We start from the raw sequence: 27286 nt of genomic DNA on the forward strand, positions 1-27286 counted from the left end.
ATTTCTTAAACTCACAGATTCTTCAGCCATGTCCAGTCCACTGATGAACGCGTTAAAAACATTCTTCATTTCCTTTACAGTATTTTCTTTTTTTTAAAAAAAGATTTTATTTATTTATTTGACAGAGAGAGATCACAAGTAGCAGAGAGGCAGGCAGAGAGAGAGGGAGGAAGCAAGCTCCCTGCTGAGCAGAGAGCCCGATGCGGGGCTCGATCCCAGGACCCTGGGATCATGACCCGAGCTGAAGGCAGAGGCTTAATCCACTGAGCCATCCAGGCGCCCCCTTTACAGTATTTTCAATATTAATTAGTATTGCCTCTTGATTTTTTCTTAGGGTTTCCATCTCTCTGATTAGTTACCCATTATATATTTTTTAAGTTGAAGTATCGATGACATATTAGGTTTAGGTGTACATACAGTGATTTGACAATTACAGTTGACCCTTGAATAACATGGGGATTGGGGGTGCTAACACCCTGCACAGTCAAAAATCCACAAATAACTTTTGACTCCTCCAAAACTTAGCTGCTAATCACCTACTGTTAACCAAAAGCCTTAACAATAACATAAGCAGTTAACACATTTTAAATTTTATATGTATTATGTACTGTATTCTGACAATAAAGCTAGAGAAGAGAAAATGCTATTAATAAAATCATAAAGAAAATGGGCACATGGGTGGCCCAGTTGGTTAAGCATCTGCCTTTGGCTCAGGTCATGGTCCCAGTATCCTGGGATTGAGCCCCATATCAGGCTCCCTGCTTAGCAGAGAGTCTGCTTCTCCCTCCACCTCTCCCTCTTGGCTTGTGCTCTCTCTCTCACACTTACTCTCTTTCTCTCAAATAAATAACTAAAATCTTCTAAAAAAATCATAAAAGAAAATACATTTACAGTACTGTAGAAAAGTCTGCATGTAAGTGGAACTGTGCAGTTCAACTCTTGTTGTTAAAGGATCAACTGTATATCCATTACAAAATGCTGACCACTAGACGTGTAGTTACCATCTAATTTCCCATGTGTTCTTTCATGTTGTACACTTTTTCCATTAGCACCTTTAGTATATTAATATAATTAATTTAAATCCTGGTATCATTATTCTAATATCCCTGCCATATCTGAGTTTAGTTCTGATGCCTGTTTATCTAGCTAGGGGTTAGGCTGTGTTTACTGTTGGCTGTAACTGTAGGTATCAGAGACTAAATTTACTCTAATGTCCTTGTGTCTGCCCTATTGTATTTGGGTTCCTGATAGAATCAGTAGTTTTAGATATGTATATATGTGTGTATGTATGTATATATGTATGTATAATTGACATATGACATTATATTAGTTTCAGGTATACAACATAGTGATTCCACATCTGTGTACATTGCAAAACAGTCACCATAATAAATCTAGTTAAGGGGCACCTGGGTGGCTCAGTGGGTTGGGCTGCTGCCTTCAGCTCAGGTCATGATCTCAGGGACCTGGGATCGAGCCCCGCATCGGGCTCTCTGCTCAGCAAGGGGCCTGCTTCCCTTCCTCTCTCTCTGCCTGCCTCTCTGCCTACTTGTGATCTCTCTCTGTCAAATAAATAAATAAAATCTTTTAAATAAATAAATAAATAAATCTAGTTAATATCTGTCACCATACAAATTTAGAACATTTTTTGTGACAAGAAATATTTTAAGATTTGCTTTCTTTGTAGTTTTCAAATTTACAGTACAATATTATTGATTATAGTCATCATGCTGTATATTACATCCCCATGACTTACCTATTGTATAATGGGAATTTTATACCTCTTGATCCCTTTCACCCTACCTTGCCTGTCCCCTGCAACTACCAATCAATCTATTCTCTGAGTTCTGTTTTGTATATTAGTTTGTTTTGCTTTTTTAGATCCCATGTTTAAATAAAATCTGTGCTATTTGTCTTTCTCTTTCTGACTTATTTCACTTGGCGTAATACCCTACAGGTCCATCCATGTCGTCACAAACATGTGGCTGTGTTTCTATGACTGAGTAGTATTTCATTGTGTATATATATATATATATATATATATATATATATATTGGATATTAACTGCTTATCAGATATGGTTGAGTAGTATTTCATTGTATATATGTTTTTTGGGTATTAACCGCTTATCAGATATTTCCTTTGTAATTATCTTCTCCCATTGAGTAGACTACCTTTCTATTTTGTTGATGGTTTCCTTTACTGTGCAGAAGCTTTTTAGTTCAATGCAGTACCATTTGGATTTTTTTTTTTGCTATTGTTGCCATTTCCCTTAGAGTCAGATCCAGAAAATATCCCAAGAGTGATGTGAGGAGCATTCTGCCTAAGTCTTTTTCTAGGAGTTTTATGGTTTCTGGACTTAAATTCAAGAGTTTAATCCATTTTGAGTCAATTTTTATATATGGTGTAAGATAGTGGTTCAGTTTCATTCTTTTGCATGTGGATGTCCAGTTTTCCCAGTACCATTTATTGATGAGACTGTCCTTTTCCCATTGTATATTCTTACCTCTTTTGTCATAAATTAATTGACCATATATGCTTGGGTCTATTTCTGCACTCTTTATTCTCTGAATATATAGACATCTATATATATAGGTATCTATAGATATATATATATCTTTATTCTATTCCATTGATGGTATATGTCTGCTTTTATGCTAATACCATAGTGTTTTGATACCATAGGTTTGTAATATAGTTTGAAAGCAAGGACTTGAGAGACTTGAGAGACTTCCTCCTCTTCTTTTTTATTTTCTTTAAAGTAGGCTCTATACCCATTGTAGAGCCCAATGCAGGGCATGAAGTCATGACCCTGTGATCAAGACCTGAGCTGAAATCAGGAGTCAAACACTCCACCACCTGAGCGGTTTTGTTTTGTTTTGTTTGAGAGACTTCTTTTTTTAATATATATATAATTTATTTATTTATTTGAGAGGGGGAGAGAGAGAGAGAGAGAGAGAACATGGACAAGGAGGAGGGGCATAGGGAAAGGGAAAAGCAGACAGACTCCCTGCTGAGCAGGGAAACCCAATATGGGGCTTGATCCCATACTCTGAAATCATGACCTGAGCTGAAGGCAGATGCTTAACCGACTGAGCTACCCAGGTGCCCCCCACAAAGACTTCTTAAATAAGGTCTGAGGTGTGTAGTTCTTTCCACTGTAGCCCACTGTTTTAGTGGAGCCCTCTTCATGTGAGGTCCTGGGCAAGAATAATTCTATAGTCCTATGATTAGGTCTCAGTCTTTATTGAGCTTGTGCTTCTGGCCTATGACCTTCACACAAACTTCATGGGTTTGCCCCTTCCCCTCTAGGTAAGACAGGAAGGCTAGAGGGTATTTGGGTATTTCCCTTTCCCCCAGTTAGGTAGGCTTTTGTAAAACCCTAGTTGATTAGGCTCTCATAAAATAGTTTCTCTGCAGGTCAGGCTTCCTTAAGAAGAGAATGTTTGTTCATGACTTCTTTCATAACAGCTACATGTCCCCTCCTCCAGCCAGAAACACCAGGGCATTTTGTCATATTTTCACTGTGGGAACATGGTAGGCCTCCTGGAGGTAACACACAAAAATGTGTGCTCTTTCCCCATTGCCTGGTTCCTTCTTAAGTTTTTAACCCTCAGATTTGTCCACATTGAGCTTCCAGTAATTCCTCAGTGACAGATTAGCTTTCCCTACCCTAGCACCGGTTTTCCTAATTTCTGCTCCAGTAAGTTGTGATTCTTTATATCTGCTTATCTGTCTCCAATTTTGAGGCAAGCTGTTTACCCTGTGTCCTCAGTTCTCTGATGGATCTAAGAATTGCTGATTTTCAACTCGGCTTTTTTCCCTTGTCATGTGGATGGGAGTGACAATTTTTTTTTTAAGTTTTTAATTTTAATTCCAGTATAGTTAACATACAGTGTTATCTTAGTTTCAGGAGTACAGCATAGTGATTCAACAGTTCATGCATTACTCAGTGCATCAGGATTAGTGTATTCTTAAGCACCTTCACCTGCCTCACGCATCTCCCCTCTGGTAACCATCAGTTTGTTCTCTATAGTTAGAGTCAGTTTCTTGGTTTCTCTCCCTCTCTATCCTTTGCTTGTTTGTTTTGTTTCTTAAATTCCACATATAAATGAAATCATATGGTATTTGTTTTTCTCTGACTCACTGATTTCACTTAACATTATACTGTCTAGATCCACCTATGTTGTAGCAAATAGAAGATTTCATTGATTTTATGGTTGCATAATATTCCATTGTATATATGTACACCACATCTTACTTATCCATGCATCTACTAATGGACATTTGGGTTGCTTCCATAATTTGGCTATTGTAAATAATACTGCAATAAACAGAGAGTGCATGTCTTCCTTTAAATTAGTGTTTTTGTATTTTTTGGATAAATACTAGTGTGATTACTGGATCATTGGTTCTATTTTTAACTTTTTGAAGAATTGTCATACTGTTTTCCATAGTGGCTGCACCAGTTTGCGCTCCCACAAACAGTGCACTAGGGTTCCTTTTCTCCACATTATTGCCCACACTTGTTGTTTCTTGTGCTTTTCATTCCAGCCATTCTGACAGGTGTCAGGTGATATTTCACAGTGGTTTTGATTTGCATTTTCCTGATAATGAGTGATGCTGAGCATCTTTTCTTGTCTATATTGGCCATCTGTATGTCTTCTTTGGAGAAATGTCTGTTCATGTCTTCTGCCCATTTTTGAATTGGATTATTTGTTTTGTGTGTGTGTGTGTTGAGTTGTATCACTTTTCTATGTATTTTGGATACTAACACTTTAACAGATATGTCATTTGTAAATATATTCTCCCATTGAGTAGGCTGCCTTTTTGTTTTGTTGATTGTTTTCTTTGCTGTGCAGAAAGAAGCTTTTTATTTTGATGTAGTCCCAATAGCTTATTTTTGCTTTTGTTTTCCTTGCCTCAGGAGACATATCTAGAAAAATGTTTTTAAAGTTAATGTCAGAGAAATTACTGCCTATGTTTTCTTCTAAGATTTTTATGGTTTCAGGTCTCACATTTAGGTCTTTAATCTATTTTGACTTCATTTTTGTGTATGGTATAAGAAAGTGGTCCAGCTTTATACTTTTGCATATAGCTGCCTGGTTTTCCCAATAGCATTTGTTGAAGAGAGTATCTTTTTCCCACTACATATTCTTTCCTCCTTTGCCGAAGATTAATTGATCATATAATTGGGGTTTATTTCTGGGTTTTCTGTTCTGTTCTATTGATCAGTGTGTCTATCTTTGTGCCAGTACTGTAATGTTTTGTACTGTTTCAAAACTTGAAGTCTGGATAATAGCTCCAGTTTTGTTTTTCTTTTTCAAGATTGCTTTGGCTATTCAGGGTCTTTTGTGGTTCCATATGAATTTTAGGATTATTTGCTCGAGTTCTGTGAGAAACACTGTTGGTGTTTTGATAGGGCTTGTATTAAAGTGTAGATTGCTTTGGGCAGTATAGACATCTTACAATATCTGTTCTTCCAATCCATAAGCATGGAATTTGTTTCCATTTCTTTGTGTCATCTTCAATTTCTTTCACTGTTTTATAGCTTTCAGAATACAAGTCTTTCACTTCTTCGGTTACATTTTTTTCTAGGTTTTTTATTATTTTTGGTGGAATCGCAAAGGGGATTGTTTTCTTAATTTCAACTTCTGCTGCTTCATTATTAGTGTGTGGAAATACAACAGATTTCTGAACAATGATTTTGTGTCCTGCAGCTTTACTGAATTCATTTATCAGTGCTAGTAGTTCTTTGGCAGAATCTTTAGTGTTTTCTGTATGTAGTATCGTGTCATCTGTAAATAGTGAAAGATTTACTTCTTCCTTACCAATTTGAATGCCTTTTTTTTTTTTTTTTTGTCTGACTGCTGTGGCTAGGACTTCCAGTACTGTGTTGAAGAAAGTGAATAAAAATGGTGGGAGTGAACATCCTTATCTTGTTCCTAGCCTTAGGAGAAAGCTTGCAGATTTCCCCCATTGACTATGATGTTTACTATAGGTTTTTCATCGATAGCCTTTATTATGTTGAGGTATGCCTCCTCTAAATCTATTTTATTGAGACTTTTGTTTGTTTGTTTGTTTGTTTTTAAATTTTTTTTTAAGAATTTATTTATTTATGTGACAGAGAGAGATCACAAGTAGGCAGAGAGGCAGGCAGAGAGAGAGGAGGAAGCAGGCTCCCTGCTGAGCAGAGAGCCCGATGCGGGACTCGATCCCAGGACCCTGAGATCATGACCTGAGCCGAAGGCAGCGGCTTAACCCACTGAGCCACCCAGGCGCCCCTTGTTTGTTTGTTTGTTTGTTTTCTTTGTTTTGTTGTTAAGTAAGCTCTACTTTCCAAAGGAGGACTTGAGTTCTGGAGTCCAAGATCAAGAGTCACATGCTCTACCAACTGAACCAGGCAGGCACCCCCTACAGTGGGTTTTTTTCTTTGAATCATGAATTGATGTACTTTGTCACATGCTTTTTCTACATCTTTCAAAATGATCATTTCATTTTTATCCTGCCTTTTAATGATGAGACGTATCATGTTGATTGATTTGAGAATATTGAACCAAACTCTCATCCTGTGAATAAATTCCACTTGATTGTGGTGAATGATGTTTTAAATGTATTGTTGGATTTAGTTTGCTAGTAGCTTGTTGAGGATTTTTGCATCTATGTTCATCAGAGATGTTGGCCTGTAATTCTTTTTTTGTGGTGTCTTTATCTGGTTTTGGTATAAGGGTGATTCTGGCCTCATAGGATGAATTTGGAAGCTTTCCTTTTTTTTTTTTTTTTTTGGAATAGTCCAAAAACAATAGGTTTCTTCTTCTTTAAATATTTGATAGAATTCACCTGTGAAGCAGTCTGGTCCTGGGCTTCTGCTTGTTGGGAGTTTTTTGATTGCTGATTGAATTTCATTGCTGGTAATGTCTGTTCAAATTTTCTATTGCTTCCTGATTCAGTTTTGGGATATTATACACATCTAGGAATGTATCCATTTCTTCTAGGTTGCCCAATTTGTTAGCATATAATTTTTCATCATATTCTCTTATAATCCTTTGTATTTCTGTAATATCAGTTATTTCTCTTCTTTCATTTCTGATTTTGTTTATTTGAGTCCTCTCTTTCTCTCTGGGTCTGAGTAGAGGTTTATCAATTTTCTTGATCTTTTTAAAGAACCAGCTTTTGGTCTCACTGATGTGTTCCTTTGATTTTTAGTTTCTGTTTCATTTATTTTGCTCTAGTCTTAGTATTTCCTTCCTTCTGCTGGTTTGGGGTTTTGTGTATTGTTCTTTTTCTAGATCTTTGAGGTTTAAGGTTAGGTAGTTTGAGAGCTTTTTGCTTCTTGAGGTAGACCTGTATTGCTGTAAGACTCCCTCTTAAATCTGCTTTTGCTGCATCCCAAAGATTTTGGATCATTGTGTTTTCATTTTCATGTATTTCCATGTAATTTTTGATTTCTTGATTGACCCATTCATTGTTTAGTAGCATCTTTCCTAACTCCATGTATTGGTCTCTTTCCAGTTTTTTTCTGGTGGTTCATTTCTGGTTTTATATTGGTGTGGTTGGAAATGATGTATGGAATGACTTCAATCTTTTTTTTTAAGATTTTATTTATTTATTTATTTGTCAGAGAGAGAGAGAGAGTGAGCAGGCAGAGTGGCAGGCAAAGGCAGAGAGAGAAGCAGGCTCCCTGCAGAGCAAGGAGCCTGATGCAGGACTCAATCCCAGGACCCTGGGATCATGACCTGAGCAGCTTAACCGACTGAGCCACCCAGCCATCCCTGGAATGACTTCAATCTTTTTGAATTTGTTGAGACTTGTTTTTTGGCCTAATAGGTGGCCTATTCTGGAGAATGTCCCATGTGCACTTGAAAAGAATGTATATTCTGCTGTTTTAGGATGGAATGTTCTGATTATATCCATTAAATTCATCTGGTCCAGTGTGTCATTCCAAGCCACTCTCCCCATGTTGATTTTCTGTTTGGATGATCAGTGTAAGTGGGGTGTTAAAGTCCCCTACTATTACATCTGAAACTAATGATGTATGTATGTTGGCTAATTGAATTTAAATAAAAAAATTAAAGTCCCCTACTATTATTGCATTGCTATTAATTAGTTCCTTTATGTTTGTCATGAACAGTTTTTGGTATTGGGTGTTCCCAGGTGGGGTCCATAAATATTTGCAGTTGTTATATCTTCTTGTTGGATGGTCCCCTTTATTATTATATGGTATTATTCTTTGCCTCTTGTTACAGTCTTTATTTTAAAGTATATTTTGTTCCAAGACTCTTTTTTTTAAAAAAGATTTTATTTATTTATTTGACAGAGAGAGATCACAAGCAGGCAGAGAGGCAGGCAGAGAGAGAGGAGGAAGCAAGCTCCCTGCTGAGCAGAGAGCCCGATGTGGGGTTCGATCCCAGGACCCTGAGATCATGACCTGAGCCGAAGGCAGCAGCTTAACCCACTGAGCCACCCAGGCGCCCAGTTCCAAGACTCTTAACTATAGGAAATAAACTGAGGGCTGCTGGAAGGGAGGTGGGTAGGGGATGAGCTAAATGGGTGATGGGAATTAAGGAGGGCACTTGTGATGAACACTAGGTGTTATATGTAAGTGATGAATCAGTAAATTCTACTCCTGAAACCAATATCACACTGTATGTTAACTAAATAGAATTTAAATAAAAACTTGAAACAAGGGTGCTCGGATGGCTCAGTCAGTTAAGCATCTGCCTTCGGGTCAGGTCCTGATCCCAGGATCCTGGGATTGAGCCCTGCTTTGGGCTCCCTGCTCAACAGGGAGTCTCTTCTCCCTCTCCCTCTGATTCTCCCCTGTTCCGGCTCTCTCTCTGTCTCTCAAATAAATAAGACAAAATCTTAAAAAAAGACAAACTAGGAAAATAAATAAATAAATAAATAAATTCATTCTATATTGTCTGATATAGGTATTGCTACCTTGGTTTTCCTTTGACATGCATTTGCATGATAAATATTTCTTTATTCATCTCACTTTCAATTTAGAGATGTTTTTAGGTCTGAAATGAGTCTCCTTTTGTCAACATATAGGGGAGTTTTGTATTTTTATCCACTCTGGGAAGAAACAGCTTCTAAACTCCTTAGATGGTACAGTAGAAACTGGAAGAAACTGTACTATATCTTTTCCTCCCTCTGTTCGAGAATAAGTACCACAGTGTTTTGGACCAATGTACTACAAACCTTGAAGTGCGCTCTAAATCTGCTGCTATTCCAACTTTTTAAGCCTAATTTTTTAACTTTTTCAAAATTTGTTTACCTTTCCCTTCCCCCTTTCTTCCTTCCATTGCTTCCATTATATCCCAGGCTGTTGTTTCCACCATGCCTTCCAATTCTTGTTGAGAAAGGGCACCAAATGTAGAGGATACAAAGGGGGCTGGGATCTACTTCCTGCTTTGTTAATCAAGTCACAAGCCCATAAGGTTGCATCTCTCCCAGAAAGTATCTTTTTTTTTCTTCTAAAAACATCATATGCCTAGCCTAGCCCTGCACATAAGCCAATTTAATGATCCTGAAACACCATTTTTATGATTTTGTTCCTTTACTCAAGAACCTACCAGATTTTTCCTGCCACAAACAGTGCAGTCTAGAATGTCCTTGTCTCTGCTGAAGAACTCACTTTTCCTTACCCAGGAACCTTATTTTCCATGGCTTAAATGCATCAGTTTTTGAAGTCAGATGAAACTTCAAGTCACAGCCCTGCCAATTACTATGTGACTTTGGGAAAGTACTTAAGTTCTAGGAACCTTGGTTTTCTTATCTGTAAGTATATACTTCCTAAGTTTGCTATAAAGAGTAAATGGGATCATGAGAGCTTCTCATATAGTAAGTTCCCAAAAGCACTTATTGAAGCACAAAAGAACTTTTTGCAATGATGGATCTGTCTCACATTTGCTCTCTTCAATACAGTAACCACTAGCCACCTGTGGCTGATGGAGCCCTTGAAATTGGCTAGTGCTTAAAGAAAATAATTTTAAGTTTTATTTTATTTAAATTAATTTTAACTTAAATAGCCACATGTGGCCAGTGACTGGTATATTAGAGCAGCACTAGATAATACCATGAAAACCAGTTGAAGGAGAAATAGAAGCGTATTTTGTTAGTATTACATGTGCTTTATGATATTCCACTTTCCAAAAATGCATGCTTTCTTCTTTTACCCATCTTCATCTTTTGCCTCTTTTTGTTTCACATCTGGAAATTTAAGATCTGATTCAAAACCCATCTTCTGTAGAAGCATTCCTCTGTTGGTCCCAATCCATAGGCCTTCCACTTCCCTGAAATGTTTACTGAACACATGGTCAGCACTGCACTGTTTAGCACATAATGTTCTTTTAACCTATTGAGTATGATAGTTGTAACTCTCCAAGAGCACAATATAAGGATCTGTGTGGTTTTCAATTCCTGTTCCCCTCCCAAGAAACTATCCCATTACTTAGAATACTATAAACACTACATTAAGGACTGAATGTTTGCGCTCCCCTCCCCAAATTCATACTTTGAAATCTAACCCATAATAGAATGATACTTGCAAGTGGGGTCTTTGAAAGGTAACTAGGTCATGAGAGTGGAGTCCTCAGGAATAAGATTAGTGCCCATAAGAGAAGAAGCCAGAGAGCTAGCTCACTGTCTTTTTGTCATATGAGGATACCACAAGAACATGGCAACCCATGTTCAACCCAATCCTCTTCTGTAACCCAGAAGAGGATCCTCACCAGAACATGATGATGACACCTTGATTCCAGACTTCCAGCCTTCAGAACTATGAGAAATAAATTTCTGGGGGTGCCTGGGTGGCTCAGTGGGTTAGAGCCTCTGCCTTCGGCTTGGGTCGTGATCCCAGGGTCCTGGGATCGAGCCCCGCATCAGGCTCCCTGCTCAGCTGGGAGCCTGCTTTCTCCTCTCTCTCTGCCTGCCTCTCTGCCTACTTGTGATCTCTGTCTGTTAAATAAGTAGATAAAAATCTTAAAAAAAAAAAAAAAGAAAGAAAGAAATTTCTGTTGTTTATAAACCACCAGTCTATTTTGTTGGTATTTTGTTACAGCAGCCTGAGCTAAGACACACTTGACTGGCCCTATGTTTGATTGATTACTTGTCCTTTACCTCTCTAATTCCTTCCTCTCACCTTCCAGTCCTCACCACTGTTCTCCCGTAGCTGGCTGAAAAGAATACAGAAGTGCCCAAATATCCAATAAAATTCTTACTGCTTTTTTCATTTCTTTGTGTTACTTTATTTTCTCCTCTCCTTCACAATGGATAAAAGCATCTTTCAGATACATTGTTTTTTTCACATTTATATAGTAGACATTAGGTGCCTACTATTTGCAAAATACAAGTGGTAGGGCAAGAGTTGATGATGGAGGGGCAGGAAAATGATATAATAACTGTCTGCAAATGAGTTCTATTCAGATGGAAGTGGTCATTTATGAAAATAATTAACAGACTACATAGGCAAAAGAAAAATACCAAGTGTTGGCTAAATAGAACAACAGTATTTTGGTATGTACACATTTAAAGTATTTTAGTTGCCTAATGGAGGGTAGTTAGCCCAACAAATTTGGTGTTGGTAATGGTTCTGACTGTAATTGACAAGATGTATCTCCCTCTATGCCTACTTGTGATCTTGTTCTCTCTCTCTGTCAAATAAATAAATAAATAAGATGTATCTCAAACTAAACTCTCACAAATTGGATAGATTGGATCCTTAACAAAATAAAAAGAAACTGTATGGACAGTTTGGAAAAAAGATCACACTGGAAATCAACTTACGGAAAAGTAAAGGATAAATGGAAACAACGATAACGTTAAAAGGTCATGTCAAGGTGGCTCAGTGGGTTAAGCCGATGCCTTCGGCTCCGGTCATGATCCCAGAGTCCTGAGATCGAGTCCTGCATCGGGCTCTCTGCTCGGCAGGGAGCCTGCTTCCTCCTCTCTCTCTGCCTGCCTCTCTGCCTACTTGTGATCGCTCTCTGTCAAATGGATAAATAAAATCTTAAAAAAAAAAAGGGCTGGAAAAGAGAAAAAGATGCACAAATTCAGGAAATTGTGTGTGTGCACATGTATGTATGTGTTTTAAAGGTATTAAGGATTTCTAGCCCAAGATGGCAATGTAAGAAAAACTCACCTCCTCCATGGAACTCACCAAAATACACCCAGTAATAGAAAAATTCCTCCTGAGGAAGACCTGAGGGCTGACTGAGCAGCTACTGAACAACCAAAGATAGAACAGCAAGAGAGAACAAGTCACAGTGACAAGGGGAACCCTTGCCCCTTATGTCGCAAACAGCAGTGGGGAGGGTTAGTACTGAGTTGGAAACAGATCCCTCTGTCCTTGGTCACAGAAAAACAAAAGCAGTGGTTTAAAAGAGCAGTTAGTACATAAAAAAGACAACACTAGAACTTCACCAAGAGGTGGAGGACCTACCCGAAAACTCATCAGGTCAGGGGGATTGGAGAACGAAAGTTTCTGTTCCCACCTAAACCCACCCCAGTGAGGGTCTGGACACCATAATGGGCAGATCTGGATGCCATAACTGGCAGGTCCCAGTGCTTTAACTGCCAGGTCTGGTCTTCACAGGAAGCTTATAATCCCAGCAAGCCAGGGTCCACAAACCATCCCAGGTAGCACTGGGATATGGGGTGGGGGGGAAAGAGCTTCGGTTTTAAAGGACCGAAGAGCCGCAGGGACACACTCTCCCACTCCACTTTAAAAGACCAGACCAGAACAGTCTGAAAGGAAAGCGATGGAAAAATATTCGCTGGGCAAATGGAAGGGAAACAACAACAACAACAACTGGGATAAGAATACCTGTATGTGACAAAACAGACTTTAGAACAGACTGTAAAAAGATACAAAGTTTTTACATAATGACAAGGAGTGAACCCAACAAGAGAATATAACAATTCTAAGTATCTACACACCCAACACTGGAGAGCCTAAACACAGAAAGCAAATATTAATGGACACAAAGAGAGAAATTGATTGTGATACAGTAATAGTAGAAATCAAGAGAATAAAACCCTCAGCATAAGGAATACAGTTGTGATATTACAACAGTGATATAACAGGCCAGATGGTGGCTACATTTGTGAAGAACGTTACATAATGTATAAACCTGTCTAGTCACTAAACTGTATACCTGAAACTAATGTAACATTGTGTCAACTGTACTTGAGTTAAAAAAAAAAAAAAAGGAAAGGTACTGACAGAAAATCTATCTTAAAAGTCCACAGCTACAAAAAAGGCCTAGCTTGATGAGACTCCTAGCAGAACTGATTGATTCTGTGTAGTGCAGTTTACTGGCAATACAATTGAACAGTGGTGTAATTACATTACACCAAAAATTAGCTTAATATTTACTTCATAATTTATTTTTTAAAATTTTTAATTTTTTATAAACATATAATATATTTTTATCCCCAGGGTACAGGTCTGTGAATCTCCAGGTTTACACACTTCACAGCACTCACCATAGCACATACCCTCCCCAATGTCCATAGCCCCACCCCCCTTCTCCCAACCCCCCTCCCCCCAGCAACCCTCAGTTTGTTTTGTGAGATTAAGAGTCACTTATGGTTTGTCTCCCTCCCAATCCCATCTTGTTTCATTTATTCTTTTTCTACCCCCCAAACCCCCCACGTTGCATCTCCATTTCCTCATATCAGGGAGATCATATGATTGTTGTCTTTCTCCGATTGACTTATTTCGCTAAGCATGATATCCTCTAGTTCCATCCACGTCATCACAAATGACAAGATTTCATTTCTTTTGATGGCTGCATAGTATTCCATTGTATATATATACCACATCTTCTTTATCCATTCATCTGTTGATGGACATCTAGGTTCTTTCCATAGTTTGGCTATTGTGGACATTGCTGCTATAAATATTTGGATCACTACGTTTGTATCGTTAGGGTAAATACCCAGTAGTGCAATTGCTGGGTCATAGGGTAGTTCTATTTTCAACATTTTGAGGAACCTCCATGCTGTTTTCCAGAGTGGTTGCACCAGCTTGCATTCCCACCAACAGTGTAGGAGGGTTCCCCTTTCTCCGCATCCTCGCCAGCATCTGTCATTTCCTGACTTGTTAATTTTAGCCATTCTGACTGGTGTGAGGTGGTATCTCATTGTGGTTTTGATTTGTATTTCCCTGATGCCGAGTGTTATGGAGCACTTTTTCATGTGTCTGTTGGCCATCTGGATGTCTTCTTTGCAGAAATGCCTGTTCATGTCCTCTGCCCATTTCTTGATTGGATTATTTGTTCTTTGGGTGTTGAGTTTGCTAAGTTCTTTATAGATTTTGGACACTAGCCCTTTATCTGATATGTTGTTTGCAAATATCTTCTCCCATTCTGTCAGTTGTCTTTTAGTTTTGTTAACTGTTTCCTTTGCTGTGCAAAAGCTTCTGATCTTGATGAAATCCCAATAGTTCATTTTTGCCCTTGCTTCCCTTGCCTTTGGCGATGTTCCTAGGAAGATGTTGCTGCGGCTGAGGTTGAAGAGGTTGCTGCCTGTGTTCTCCTCAAGGATTTTGATGGGTTCCTTTCTCACATTGAGGTCCTCCATCCAATTTGAGTCTATTTTTGTGTGTGGTGTAAGGAAATGGTCCAATTTCATTTTTCTGCATGTGGCTGTCCAATTTTCCCAATACCATTTATTGAAGAGGCTGTCTTTTTTCCACTGGACATTCTTTCCTGCTTTGTCGAAGGATTAGTTGACCATAGAGTTGAGGGTCTATTTCTGGGCTCTCTATTCTGTTCCATTGATCTATGTGTCTGTTTTTGTGCCAGTACCATGCTGTCTTGATGATGGCAGCTTTGTAATAGAGCTTGTACTTCATAGTTTATTTGAAACTTTTAACTAATTTTTCCCTTTATCATTATTATTACCACACTCTGCACAGTAGGTGGCGACATTGCATCACTCGTGGAATCAACTGGGCTGACTTTGACCCTAAAACCTAGATGCAAACTTGGTAACAAATCTCAATGACTGAATTGGCCAAAATTAAAAACATTGCCCTTCTAGGGCGCCTGTTTGGCTCAGTCAGTGGACCATGGGACTGTTGATCTCAGGGTCGTGAATTTGAGGCCCATGGGCATAGAGATTACACAAAAATAATACTTAATAAAAAAAAAATAAAAACACTGCCCTTTCTATTTATCCTTAAAAGTCAAATGAATAATACACTGAGTTTAATGAAAAGTATTTGTTGACTAATTCATTTTGTCAATGAATGTCTATAAACCAGTTTGTGCTATTTTTAAAAATAATGTTCATTTAATCTTCAACATGAGATTGTAATGAATTGTCTCCTTTTTAGTTTGATATACAGAAATTATTTATTTATACTTAATTTCATTTTGTGCTAGTCATTCAGCACTGTTTATTGGGCCCATGATGATTGAATTCCATGACTCTTTATAGAGGTACAAGTCAGAAAAACAGTTATCTGGGCAGCACTAACATCAGGTAAAATAACAACATATAATTGAGATTTAAAACATTGCTGCAGGGGTACCTGGGTGGTTCAATCAGTTAAGCGTCTCCTACAGCTCAGGTCATGATCCCAGGGTCCTGGGATGGAACCTCCAGTGGAGTCAGGCTCCCTGCTCAGTGGGGAGTCTTCCTCTCCCTCTTTTTCTGCCCCTTCCCCTGCTTATGTGCTGTCTCGCTCTAGCTCTCTCTCAAATAAATAAATAAAAATCTAAAAATAAATAAATAAAACATTGCTGTAATGCAATAGCTAGCTACATTAACAAATGCTATGGAGTAGTCATTTATCCTACAATTCACCTCTTTTTACTTTAAAAGATGCAGCCTAATTTTAGTATTTGGAATTTATTCAGTATTTGTACTCAGCTTTAGCTTCTTAAGATCCATCTTTTTAAATCTTTCTTTCTCTAAAGTAAACAAGAATTTTTTTTTAAAAATCTGTCTTTATCTCCTGTCCGGTTTGGGTTCCCTTTTTTGATCATGATCACTATAGTCTTATTTGAAATGAAACATTTCTTTTTTTTTTTTTTTAAGATTTTATTTATTTGTCAGAGAGAGAGAGGGAGAGAGAGCGAGCACAGGCAGACAGAATGGCAGGCAGAGGCAGAGGGAGAAGCAGGCTCCCTGCCGAGCAAGGAGCCTGATGTGGGACTTGATCCCAGGACCCTGGGATCATGACCTGAGCCGAAGGCAGCGGCTTAACCCACTGAGCCACCCAGGCACCCCTGAAATGAAACATTTCAAGTAAAGATGTAACATGGTTTTAGAGCAGGTAGGATTATATTTCTATTTTTGGTTTCCAATAACTTCCTGGATACTAAGTGTGAACTAATAGCTTTAGGAAACCAACAAAATTCTAAGATCCCTTTTTGGGCCATAATAAATACATGCCTTCAACATACACACAGCTTACGTTACCTTTCCCTAAATGTCCTGCCATGGTTTTGTTTGTTTGTTTTCTTTTTAAGATTTTATTTATTTGACAGAGAGAGACACAGCGAGAGAGGGAACACAAGCTAGGGGAGTGGGAGAAGGAGAAGCAGGCTTCCCACTGAGCAGGGAGAAACTCCTGGGATTATGACCTGAGCTGTATGTAGGCAGATGCGTAATGACTGAGCCACCCAGATGCCCCTGTCTTGTCATGTTCTTACTTTAGTCAAAGTTGTTGTTTTTCTTTTTAAGATTTTATTTATTTATTTGACAGACAGAAGTAGGCAGAGAGGCAGGCAGAGAGAGGGAGGGGGAAGCAGGCTCCCTGCTGAGCTCCATCGCAGGACCCTGGGATCATGACCTGAGCCGAAGCCAGAGGCTTTAACCCACTGAGCCGCCCAGGTGCTCCACTTGTCAAAGTTTATCTATTCTTTCTAGTCAAGGGCAATTATCCATTGAAGAAGCATTTCAATGATTTATATAAGGAATAAGAAACCATATTTGCTGCAAAAATTCACAATAGTTTCTATAAGTATATTCACATTTAAAAAAAAGATTTTATATATTTGACAGAGAGAAGGAGAGCACAAGCAGGGGGAGCAGCAGAGGGAGAAGCAGGCTCTCCGCTGAGCAGGGTGTCTGACTCAGGCCCAATGCCAGGACCATGACCTGAGTCCAAGGCAGACACTTAACCAACTGAGACACCCAGGTGCTCCTATTTTCACGTTTTTAATAAGACATTTTATGGGTCCCAGGTTAAGTGTAGAGACAAGATGTTCTTAAAAAGCTTTAAGTTTTGTTTTCACCCAAACAGGTTTATGTTATATCAAATAATACCTCTCTAATGTACCAAAAACAAGACTTAAATTCTTTCTATCTCCTGCACCTGGCTCGGTGGAAGTGTAAAACCACTGCGGGCTGAATGAATGCCCTTAAGCATTCTCTATGTCCTGAGCCACTTTGATTCCATCCAAGTGGAATGGGGAATTCCATCCAAGTGACCAATGAGGAATAGGGCCTCAGTGGTCCTATTAGAAGCTCCCATGGCTATCCTCAAGCCCCATGTAAAGTCTTTGTAGGCACCTCCATCCTACTTTCTCTTATGCACAGGCTTGTTCCACTCAGTGCATCTGATTCCCAGCCTGTGCCTCATTCCCACCATGCTCTGCTCTGTGTGCCCCTTCTCATTGCCGCTTTGGCTAGCAACAAACTCAGCAAACATGCACACTGGTTCGACTCTCCGCCAAGTTTGTTCCGACTTTGTGTTTCAGATCTTCCTGGACCTCAGGACCTGTTACCCTCACACGTTAACCCAGCCTTGCATCACCACACTCCCACTTAATCTAGGAGGGAGATTCAGGGAAAATGTATGGATGTGAGAATGAACTGGGAAATTTTAAACAATGTAGAATATTAATAACTTCAGTAGCTGAAATAATTGGACTAGAAATAGGGGAATATATAAAGATTTTGCTCCCCCCCCAAAAAAAAAGAGTAAGGCAAGAAGTTGTAAGTATTGTAGCATCAGTATAATAAAGTATAATTAAATATAATAAAGTAAAATAAATAATAAAATTCATTTATAATAAATAAATCAGTATAATAGCATCAGTATAATAATTCTTTCAAGAATTGAAAGGAGCTTTTTTTTTGGCAGGGGGTGACATTTTACCATCTCTATTTATCACTATATTAGCTTAAATTGCTTTATTCGATAAAGCTGAATAATAAATAAATTTAAACATGGTAGGAGACCAAATTGGAGGTGCCATGAATATCAGGTGACATTAAACTCCATGACAAGCAAATGTAGTGGTGGATCACCCTCCACACTTTTAGGTATTTAAGATATTTAATATTTTTAAATAGAAAAGACATTTAGAAACCATGCAGAAAACCTTTACTTACTTTTCTATAAAACTATACTCTAAAAGCTGTGGAAATATTTTTATGGTTCTAGTTATGTGGTACTTCAAAAAGACTAGGATGGCTCTTGAAAAAAACAGAAACACATCATAGAATGATAAACTATATTGGATCCTAATATCTGGAAACCAGCCAAATGACTAAGGCTATAACTTCAGAAAGATAGATGTTAAGAAGGAATAGGATTAGAGTTTATAAACTGTAGCCCACACATGCATAGCTCACACATATTTTTCAAAACATGGTCATGCATTATTTCATTTAATTATAAAAGCTTAATAAACAGTAAGCATAGTAATCAATTTAAAAACAAACAGCCTGTAAAACAATGACAGGAATTGGTAAAATGATAATATACTGCCTAACTAAATACTAGTGTATGGGAAGAGGGAAAGATTTCTTTGTAGTTTGTAAGAGGTACATTTAACACAAGAGCATAACTTAATTAAAGTGAAAATTTTTAAAAATTCAGGTTAGAAAAGTCCTCAAAGTTAAGTGGTTCCAAAGAAGATTAAGATCAGTTCATAGATGATATATCCATAGTGGGTTGTTAGGAGAAAATAGAAGACAATTTTCTTCCACAAAACATTCCTGTGTTTAAGAGTCAAATCTTAGATGCTGAAAACAAATATCACAGAAAATCAAATAAATTGCTGTATTCTTCTAAATATCCTGTATGGGAGTCTTACTCTACTACCAAATTACTATATAACCTTTAGTCAGAAGACTAACATCTTCCATATTCTACTTAAATGATATAACCATGTCTCAAATTCATTAGCACACTAGCAGAATCCATACAAATCAGTTATCAGAGAAATGGAAATGAGGGGCACCTGGGCGGCTCCGTGGGTTAAAGCCTCTGCCTTCGGCTGGGGTCATGATCCCAGGGTTCTGGGATCAAGCCCCGAGTTGGGCTTTCTGCTCAGTGGGGAGCCTGCTTCCTCCTCTCTCTCTGCCTACTTGTGATCTGTCTGTCAAATAAATAAATTTTTTAAAAAATCTAAAAAAAAAAAAAAAAAAAAGAAATGGAAATGAAACCCTCGGGTAACAAATGAATGACTTAACCCACTCTAAAACCCAACTCTAAAACCCACTCTAAATCCAACTCTAAAACCCAACACGTTTCTTGCCCATTAGAAAATAAAATGTTCGTGATCTTTGAATTCATGAAGGAATCTGGTAGTTTAAACAAAGACAAATGAAAATCTCTTTCTTTAGCTAGTCCTCAAATACTTTTTTTTTTAAAGGTTTTTTTTTTTTTTTTAAGATTTTATTTATTTGTCAGAGAGAGAGAGCAAGAGCGAGCACAGGCAGACAGAGTGGCAGGCAGAGTCAGAGGGAGAAGCAGGCTCCCTGCGGAGCAAGGAGCCTGATGTGGGACTTGATCCCAGGACACTGGGATCATGACCTGAGCCGAAGGCAGCTGCTTAACCAACTGAGTCACCCAGGCATCCCATAGTCCCCAAATACTTTTTTTTTTTTTTAAGACTTTATTTATTTATTTGACAGAGAGAGATCACAAGTAGGCAGAGAGGCAGGCAGAGAGAGAGGAGGAAGCAGGCTCCCTGCTGAGCAGAGAGCCGGATGCGGGGCTCAATCCCAGGACCCTGGGATCATGACCTGAGCCGAAGGCAGGGGCTTAACCCACTGAGCCACCCAGGTGCCCCGTCCCCAAATACTTTTTAAAAATGTTTCTGTTTAGGGGCAGCTGGCTAGCTCAGTTATTTATTAGAGCATGTGACTCTTAATTTTGCAGTCTTGAGTTCAAGCTCCACAGTGGGTTCACAGTTTACTTTAAAAGAGAGAGCACATGAGTAGGAGAGGCAGAGGGAGAAGGGAAAAAAATGAAAGACCCTTTCTTTCTGCCCCTCACACTCATGCTCTTGCTCTAAAAAATGAATGAGCAAATATTTAAAAAATAATAATAAAAATTTAATTCAAAAAGGGAAGAAAAACCATAAAAAATTTTGTTGTTGTTTACTGACTACATCTAATCTAACTGTAGAACAAATCGGGCTGTGATATTAAGCCAAAGCTAAAGAAAGGAAAATATAGTTCCAAAGACCCCACCATAGTATTAATTTTAGTGATATGACATTTATGAGGTTTTGTTTTGGAATAAGCTTTCAAATAGGACTCATTTAATTAAATCAAAGAAGGTTGAGATGGCTTTCCAACTCCTTTAGGCAAAGATTACTTGTCAGACAAGACAGAGAAAACAAAGTAGTTAGATATTTTTCATGAATTATCTTAAAGCTCTTAAGACACAAGAGAAGGGGAACACAGAAGAGGCTTGCTAAAGTGTTGTTTTTGATGACACAAACCATGTATAAAATTTCAAGTTGCTGAAAACAATGTGACTTAAAAGCCTTTAAAGCCATAGGTTTGCACACATCTGTGTAAAATCTACAATAATCCAAGGCTTATGTCTGTTTCACTCTTCCTACAACTCATGGTAGAGTTGAGGAAAAGTTGCAGCAGATGGACGAGAGCCAGAATGACCAGAAGCAAATGTCCTCTGAGAAACAAGTGCAGACCACCTGAGAAACAGAGGCGACGGCAGCACCAAAGGACCGGTCGTAGACATCTGTCCAGTTCAAAGGGAAGGACCGTAGAGAGGAGATCCCGCAAGAAGATAGGAGCAGAGAAAATGAGATATAGGCAAGCCAGGATGAGACAAGCCACAGCAACAAGGGTAGATAGAGGCTCAGTCCTGGTGGGGGTGTGTTGCAGGTTGACGTACACAGAGTAAAGGTAGACAGTCTGAAAGATGAGAACGGTATAAAATGAGGGTGTTGATCTCAAGAGATTAACAATCTAGTTGGAGAGATTTAGCTTACACCCCTGGGAATTAAATAACAACATAGGACAATAATTCAGGTGGTGTTGCAGAGGAATGTACAATTGATAATATACCAAATTATTTGTCAGGGAAGGCTTCAAAGTAGAGAGGAGCTTTGATCTCGATTATGATGAATGAGAAAATACAAATGGGTAAAGCAAATATAGGTGTTATAGAGGTTAAGAGGATAAAGAAAAGGGTTGGGGGCAGAATATATCTGGTAAACTATGGGAAAGTAAACCAACCTGAACGGTGTATTGATCATATTTTAATTTTTATTATATATATATATTTATTGAAGTGTAGTTGATATACAATGTTACATTAATATCTGGTGTTTGTATTTTTTCAAGATTTATTTATTTATTTGAGAGAGAAACAGAAAGAGGGCAGGGGGGAAAGTCAGAGGGAGAGAGGGAGAGAGAATCCTGAAGCTGACTCCCCACTCACTGATCATGGAGCCCAAAGTAGGGCTCGATCCCAGGACCCCCAAGATCACCACCCAAGCCAAAACCAAGAGTCAGACGCTTTAACCAAGTGAGCCACCCCGGTGTCCTTTTTTTATTTCTTGATGCTTTGACATTGTGGAGTCTGTAATCTGAGGAGGGAACGCCACTCCTCCCCCCACCCCTGCAGGCGGTTGCTAATTCCTACAGATAGCAAACCCCTGGCCTGAGAAGGACAAGCACATTTTTGATAAGCAAACTAACAAATCCCAGGTCCTTACTCCCACCTGCCTCCTTTTATCAGCCCTCTGCTGTCCAGGACCCTATATCCCTGCCTTAAATCACTCCAGAGCGATTTAGCAGACACCTAGAGAGACCACACCTGTTGCCCCAAGCCCATAGAAATTATTCAAACTCTGATCCTAAACCTGCTCAGCTGCTTACCCTGCCTCCTCCATTCTGTCCCACGAAAACTGCCATCAGGGGCTTTTGCCCCCCTTTCCCCCTCCTTTTCTTCTGCCTTCTGCCTGACTCTGCAGCTTCCTGTGGCCCTCCGTGGCACGCCACTCCTCCTCTCCTCAGGAACCGTACGTAACCAACCGTTTTTTCCATGGCAGTCGTCTCTTGATCAGTGGGACTAACATACCTGAATAAGAACAAAATCCCGGATACATTTCATTACAGTTTTTTTTCATCCATTCCATGTTTTAATTTTTATTCTACTCTAAGCAAACAGCAGAGTTGACCCAACATTCTGCGATGCGACTTGGCTTTTCTTACACATATGAAGAAGAGTGACCCCCTAAACAGACACAGAGTTAGGGATTTCTGAGAACCACTCACCCAGCCCTGCTCCAGCCGGCTGAGCCCTAACCACAAAGAGACTCTCCCCATTGCTTTTCCCAGGACTTCACTTTAAAGGAGGCAGAGTGGGATGCTGACCTCTGGTAACCCGTTTGAGGTAACCCACACTGCAGGGTCATGGGCACACCGGCCTCTGGTTGTCTTAGTGAGAGACATGGCCGTGAAAACACAACTGGGTACATTTTTAAAACAAGAGATGCAGGGGCGCCTGGGTGGCTCAGTGGGTTGAAGCCGCTGCCTTCGGTTCAGGTCATGATCTCAGGGTCCTGGGGTCAAGCCCTGCATCGTGCTCTCTGCTCGGCAGGGAGCCTGCTTCCCTTCCCCTCTCTCTGCCTGTCTCTCTGCCTACTTGTGACCTCTGTCTGTCAAATAAATAAATAAATAAATAAAACAAGAGATGCAAAATGTACAGGGTTAATACAAAAGTGGGTTCTGAGCGTGCAGTCTGAGGAATTCTAGGGTGCCTGAGACTGAGGGTCTCAGGGACGTCTGAGAAATGAAAATCATGCACCTAGTAAAAAATCCTCTCAGAGTGCAAAAATGGCACAAAGGATTTTAATGTAATGGAGGATGGAAACACCATTAATTTCAGATTACTCATTGTAGCTGATCTTTGAGAAACTTTACCACTTGTTGAATACTGATACTGTCTCAGAGAAGAATATCTTCAGCAATCTGTAAAGCTTTTAAAATACTTCTTCCTTTTCCAACTACGTATCTGCATAAGGCCATTTTTTCCTCATATACTTGACCAAAACAATGTATCGAACATAGAAACAAATATTAGAATACAGCTGACTTCTATTAAGCCGGAGAGTTCAAAAACTTTGCAAAAATGAAAGGATATTCTTTCACTAAATTTATTTAATTAGGAAAATACATTTACTTTTGATAAAAATACATTTATTGGGGCACCTGGGTGGCTCAGTGGGTTAAGCCTCTGCCTTCAGCTCAGGTCATGATTCCAGGGTCCTCTGATGGAGCTCAGCAGGGAGCCTGATCACCCCTCCCCCTCTGCCTGCCTTTCTGCCTACTTGTGATCTCTGTCTGTCAAATAAATAGATAAAATCTTTAAAAAAATACATTTATGGTAACATGTAAGGTGCTTATTGTTATTTTTAAACAAGGCAATAAATCTTTCCAACATTTCTCAATTTTCATTTCAAATATAGTCACTATCCATAGATATAAGCTACTTTTAAGAATGAAAAGGGGTGAATAGTATAGATTGGATAATGAATTCTTTTAGAAGCATTATACATTGTGTACTCTTACTTATGTCTGTTTTAATTGAACATTAAGGGAATGCAGTATTTTAATGGTAACCCTGCCAGTATCTTTATCTAGAGGCCTGTTGGCATTTTTGTCTTTTCTGAAATCTTTGTCATCGAGAAAGGCAGGATTACACTTTTTTCTTTCAGATGGAGTTGGTGTAGTGTATTCTTGGTTATTGTTTGTCCATAGTTTGAGGACTTTGAAATGGTAAATATTCATGGTGTGTAAAAAAGCATGATACATAACTACGATCTTAATTACATTAAAATGCTTACTTTTGTAGATACGCACATGGGACCTAGAAGTCAAACTGTAAACTGCTTGTGATTATGGATGACTTTGTTCCTTGCTTCTTGTGTTTTTCAATTTCCTTTTATGCACATGTTAACTTTTTAAAAATAATTTTTTTAAAACCTAAAAAAAAAAAAGAATGAAAAGGGGTCATGAGACCCCAATTTTTAGACCACTGGTGTAAATGAATAGCAGCAGATAAGACTGCAGAGGTAATGAATGGCCAAGCTATGAAACAACCTTAATTGCAGGCAAAAAGGGGATTTTTACTGTGAAGATAATGGAGTCTCAAATAGAGAGATAATGTGATGAAAGGAACTTCGCAGGAGGGAAACTTGTATGTGTGCTTATGTGTGTGGGGCAGTTTGGGAAAAATATATGTGCCTTTTGGTGTGTTTTGGAGGAGGGGGGGTATCTGAGTCAGAAAATCACAGACAGGGGTTCCAGGGTGGCTCAGTTGTTAAGCGTCTGCCTTCAGCTCAGATAATGATCCCAGGGTCCTGGGATGAAGCCCTCCATTGGGCTCCCTGATCAGCGGGAAGCCTGCTTCTCCCTCTCCCACTCCCCCTGCTTGTATTCCCTTTCTCACAGTCTCTCTCTCTCTGTCAAATAAAAAAGTAAAATCTTAAAAAAAAAAAAAAGAAAGAAAATCACAGACACAGCATAATCAAGGTTTTAATGAGGACTACAGTAAGGGAATGAAGATACTTGGCGAGTATTTGCAAAAATTTATTGAGTGCTTCTCGTATACCAGGCACTATGCAAAAACACTTGGTGTGGGTTATCTCATTACCTCCTCCAAGGTCTTCTAGGAGTTAGCTTTATAAACAGCATTTTATGAGAACAATGCGCTGCCTACTGCGCCAAGAAGGCGCCTTATAAATAGCATTTTTAATATAAGAATCCTGAGGTACAAAGCGCCTAAGGTAAGACAGGCAAATGAGGGATGAAGCTGAGGTTTGCTGCCAAGCAGTCTGATAGCAGAGGCTCAAGAGCAGAGTCAGTGCAGCGTAAAAGAAGAATCGTCTGGGGCATTGAGTGAGCGGGACATAGGACTTCAGTGTCCTCTCCGATCGCTCACCTTACTGGGTAGTGCACCCATCCCCCATCCACTGGGAGTATTGGCTGCTACTGGCTCCCAGCTGCACCTGTTGGAGGAGGATGGCCCTTGGCTGGCCAGAGATGGTTAGGAGAGCTGGGAGGCTGCCTCTGGTGGCTCCTGGCTAACCCATCACTGTGCAGGTGCTCAGGAAAGCCTCTGGGGCAAGTGCTTGACACTTGCTTCATGCTCTGGTGATCCTAGAAGGGTCTGGCAAGGCCAAGGCTACACCTCTCCTGCAATGACACCATTGTCTGGCTTCTTCCCCTGTCCTGTCTTGCTTCCATCAATCTTCTACAGTGTGTTGGGAAAGTTGCCTCTCACTAAATCAATTGCACATGAATCCCTATCTCAGGCTTTCCTGCCAGGGACCTGACAGACACTGAGGAAATTCATTTTAGAACACCTTTTGGGGGCATCCGAGTGGTTCAGTCAGTTAAGTGTTGGCCTTCAGCTCAGGTCATGATCTTGGTGTCCTGGGATTGAGTCCCGCATTGGGCTTCTTGCTCAGTGGAGAGCCTGCTTCTCCCTTTCCCTCTGCACCTTCACCTGCTAGTGCTTACACTCTCAAATAAATAAATACAATCTTTTGAAAAAATAGATAAAACACCTTTGGGAACTCCTTTTTTGTGGGCCTCAGACATTATAGCTATCTCTGTGATGGCTTTATAGTGTGGTCACTCAAATCTAAAAAAAGATCTCTGAATTGTATAGTTGAAAGCTAAAACACCCCCCCCCATTTTAATTAATTAATTAATTTACATATAATGTATTATTTGCCCCAGGGGTACAGGTCTGTGAATCATCAAGCTTACACATTTTACATCACTCACCATAGCACACACTCTCCCCAGTGTCCATGACCAAGCCACCCTATCGCTTACCCCCACCAATCCCCCAGCAACCCTCAGTCTGTTTTGTGAGATTAAAAGTCTCTTATGGTTTGACACCCACCCTCTCTTATGGTTTGACACCCCACCGATCCCATCCTGTTTCATTTTTTCCCTCCCTACCCTCCACGACCCACCACACTGCCTCTCAAACTCCTCATATCAGAGAGATCATATGATAACTGTCTTTCTCTGAATTAATTCGCTTAGCATAATACCCTCTAGTTCCATCCACATCATTGCAAATGGTAAGATTTCATTTCTTTTGATGGCTGCATAGTATTCCATTGTATTATATACGCCACACTTTCTTTATCCATTCATCTGTGGATGGACATCTAGGTTCTTTCCATAGTTTGGCTATTGTGGACATTGTTGCTATAAATGTTCAGGTGCATATGCCCCTTTGGATCACTACTGGTAAATACCCAGTAGTGCGATTCCTGGGTCATAGGATAGCTCTATTTTCAACTTTTCAAGGAACCTTCATATTGTATTCCAGAGTGGCTGCACCAGCCTACTTTCCCACCAACCATGTAGGAGGGTTCCCCTTTCTCCACATCCTCATCAACATCTGTCATTTCCTGACTTGTTAATTTTAGCCATTCTCACTGGTGTGAGGTGGTGTCTCACTGTGGTTTTGATTTGTATTTCCCTGATGTCAAATGATGTGGAGAACTTTTTCATGTGTCTATTGGCCATTTAGATGTCTTCTTTGCAGAAATGTCTGTTCCTGTCTTCTGCCCATTTCTTGATTGGATTATTTGCTCTTTGGGTGTTGAGTTTGATAAATACTTTATAGATTTTGGATACTAGCCCTTATGTCATTTCCAAATATCTTCTTCCACTCTCAGTTGTCTTTTGCTTTTGTTGACTGTTTCCTTTGCTGTGCAAAAGCTTTTGATCTTGATGAAATCCCAATAGTTTCATTTTTGCCCTTGCTTCCCTTGCTTTTGGCAATATTTCTAGGAAGAAGTTGCTGTGGCTGAGGTCAAAGATGTTTCTACCTGTGTTCTCCTCAAGGATTTTGATGGATTCCTGTCTCACATTGAGATCTTTTCATCCATTTTGAGTTTATTTTTGTGTGTGGTATAAGAAAGCGGTCCAGTTTCATCCTTCTGCATGTGGCTGTCCAATTTTCCCAACACCATTTGTTGAAGAGACTGTCTTTTTTCCATTTGATATTCTTTCCTGCTTTGTT

The sequence above is a fragment of the Neovison vison genome, chromosome 3 (assembly GCF_020171115.1).
Source record: "Neovison vison isolate M4711 chromosome 3, ASM_NN_V1, whole genome shotgun sequence".
NCBI classification, from domain to species: Eukaryota; Metazoa; Chordata; class Mammalia; order Carnivora; family Mustelidae; genus Neogale; species Neogale vison.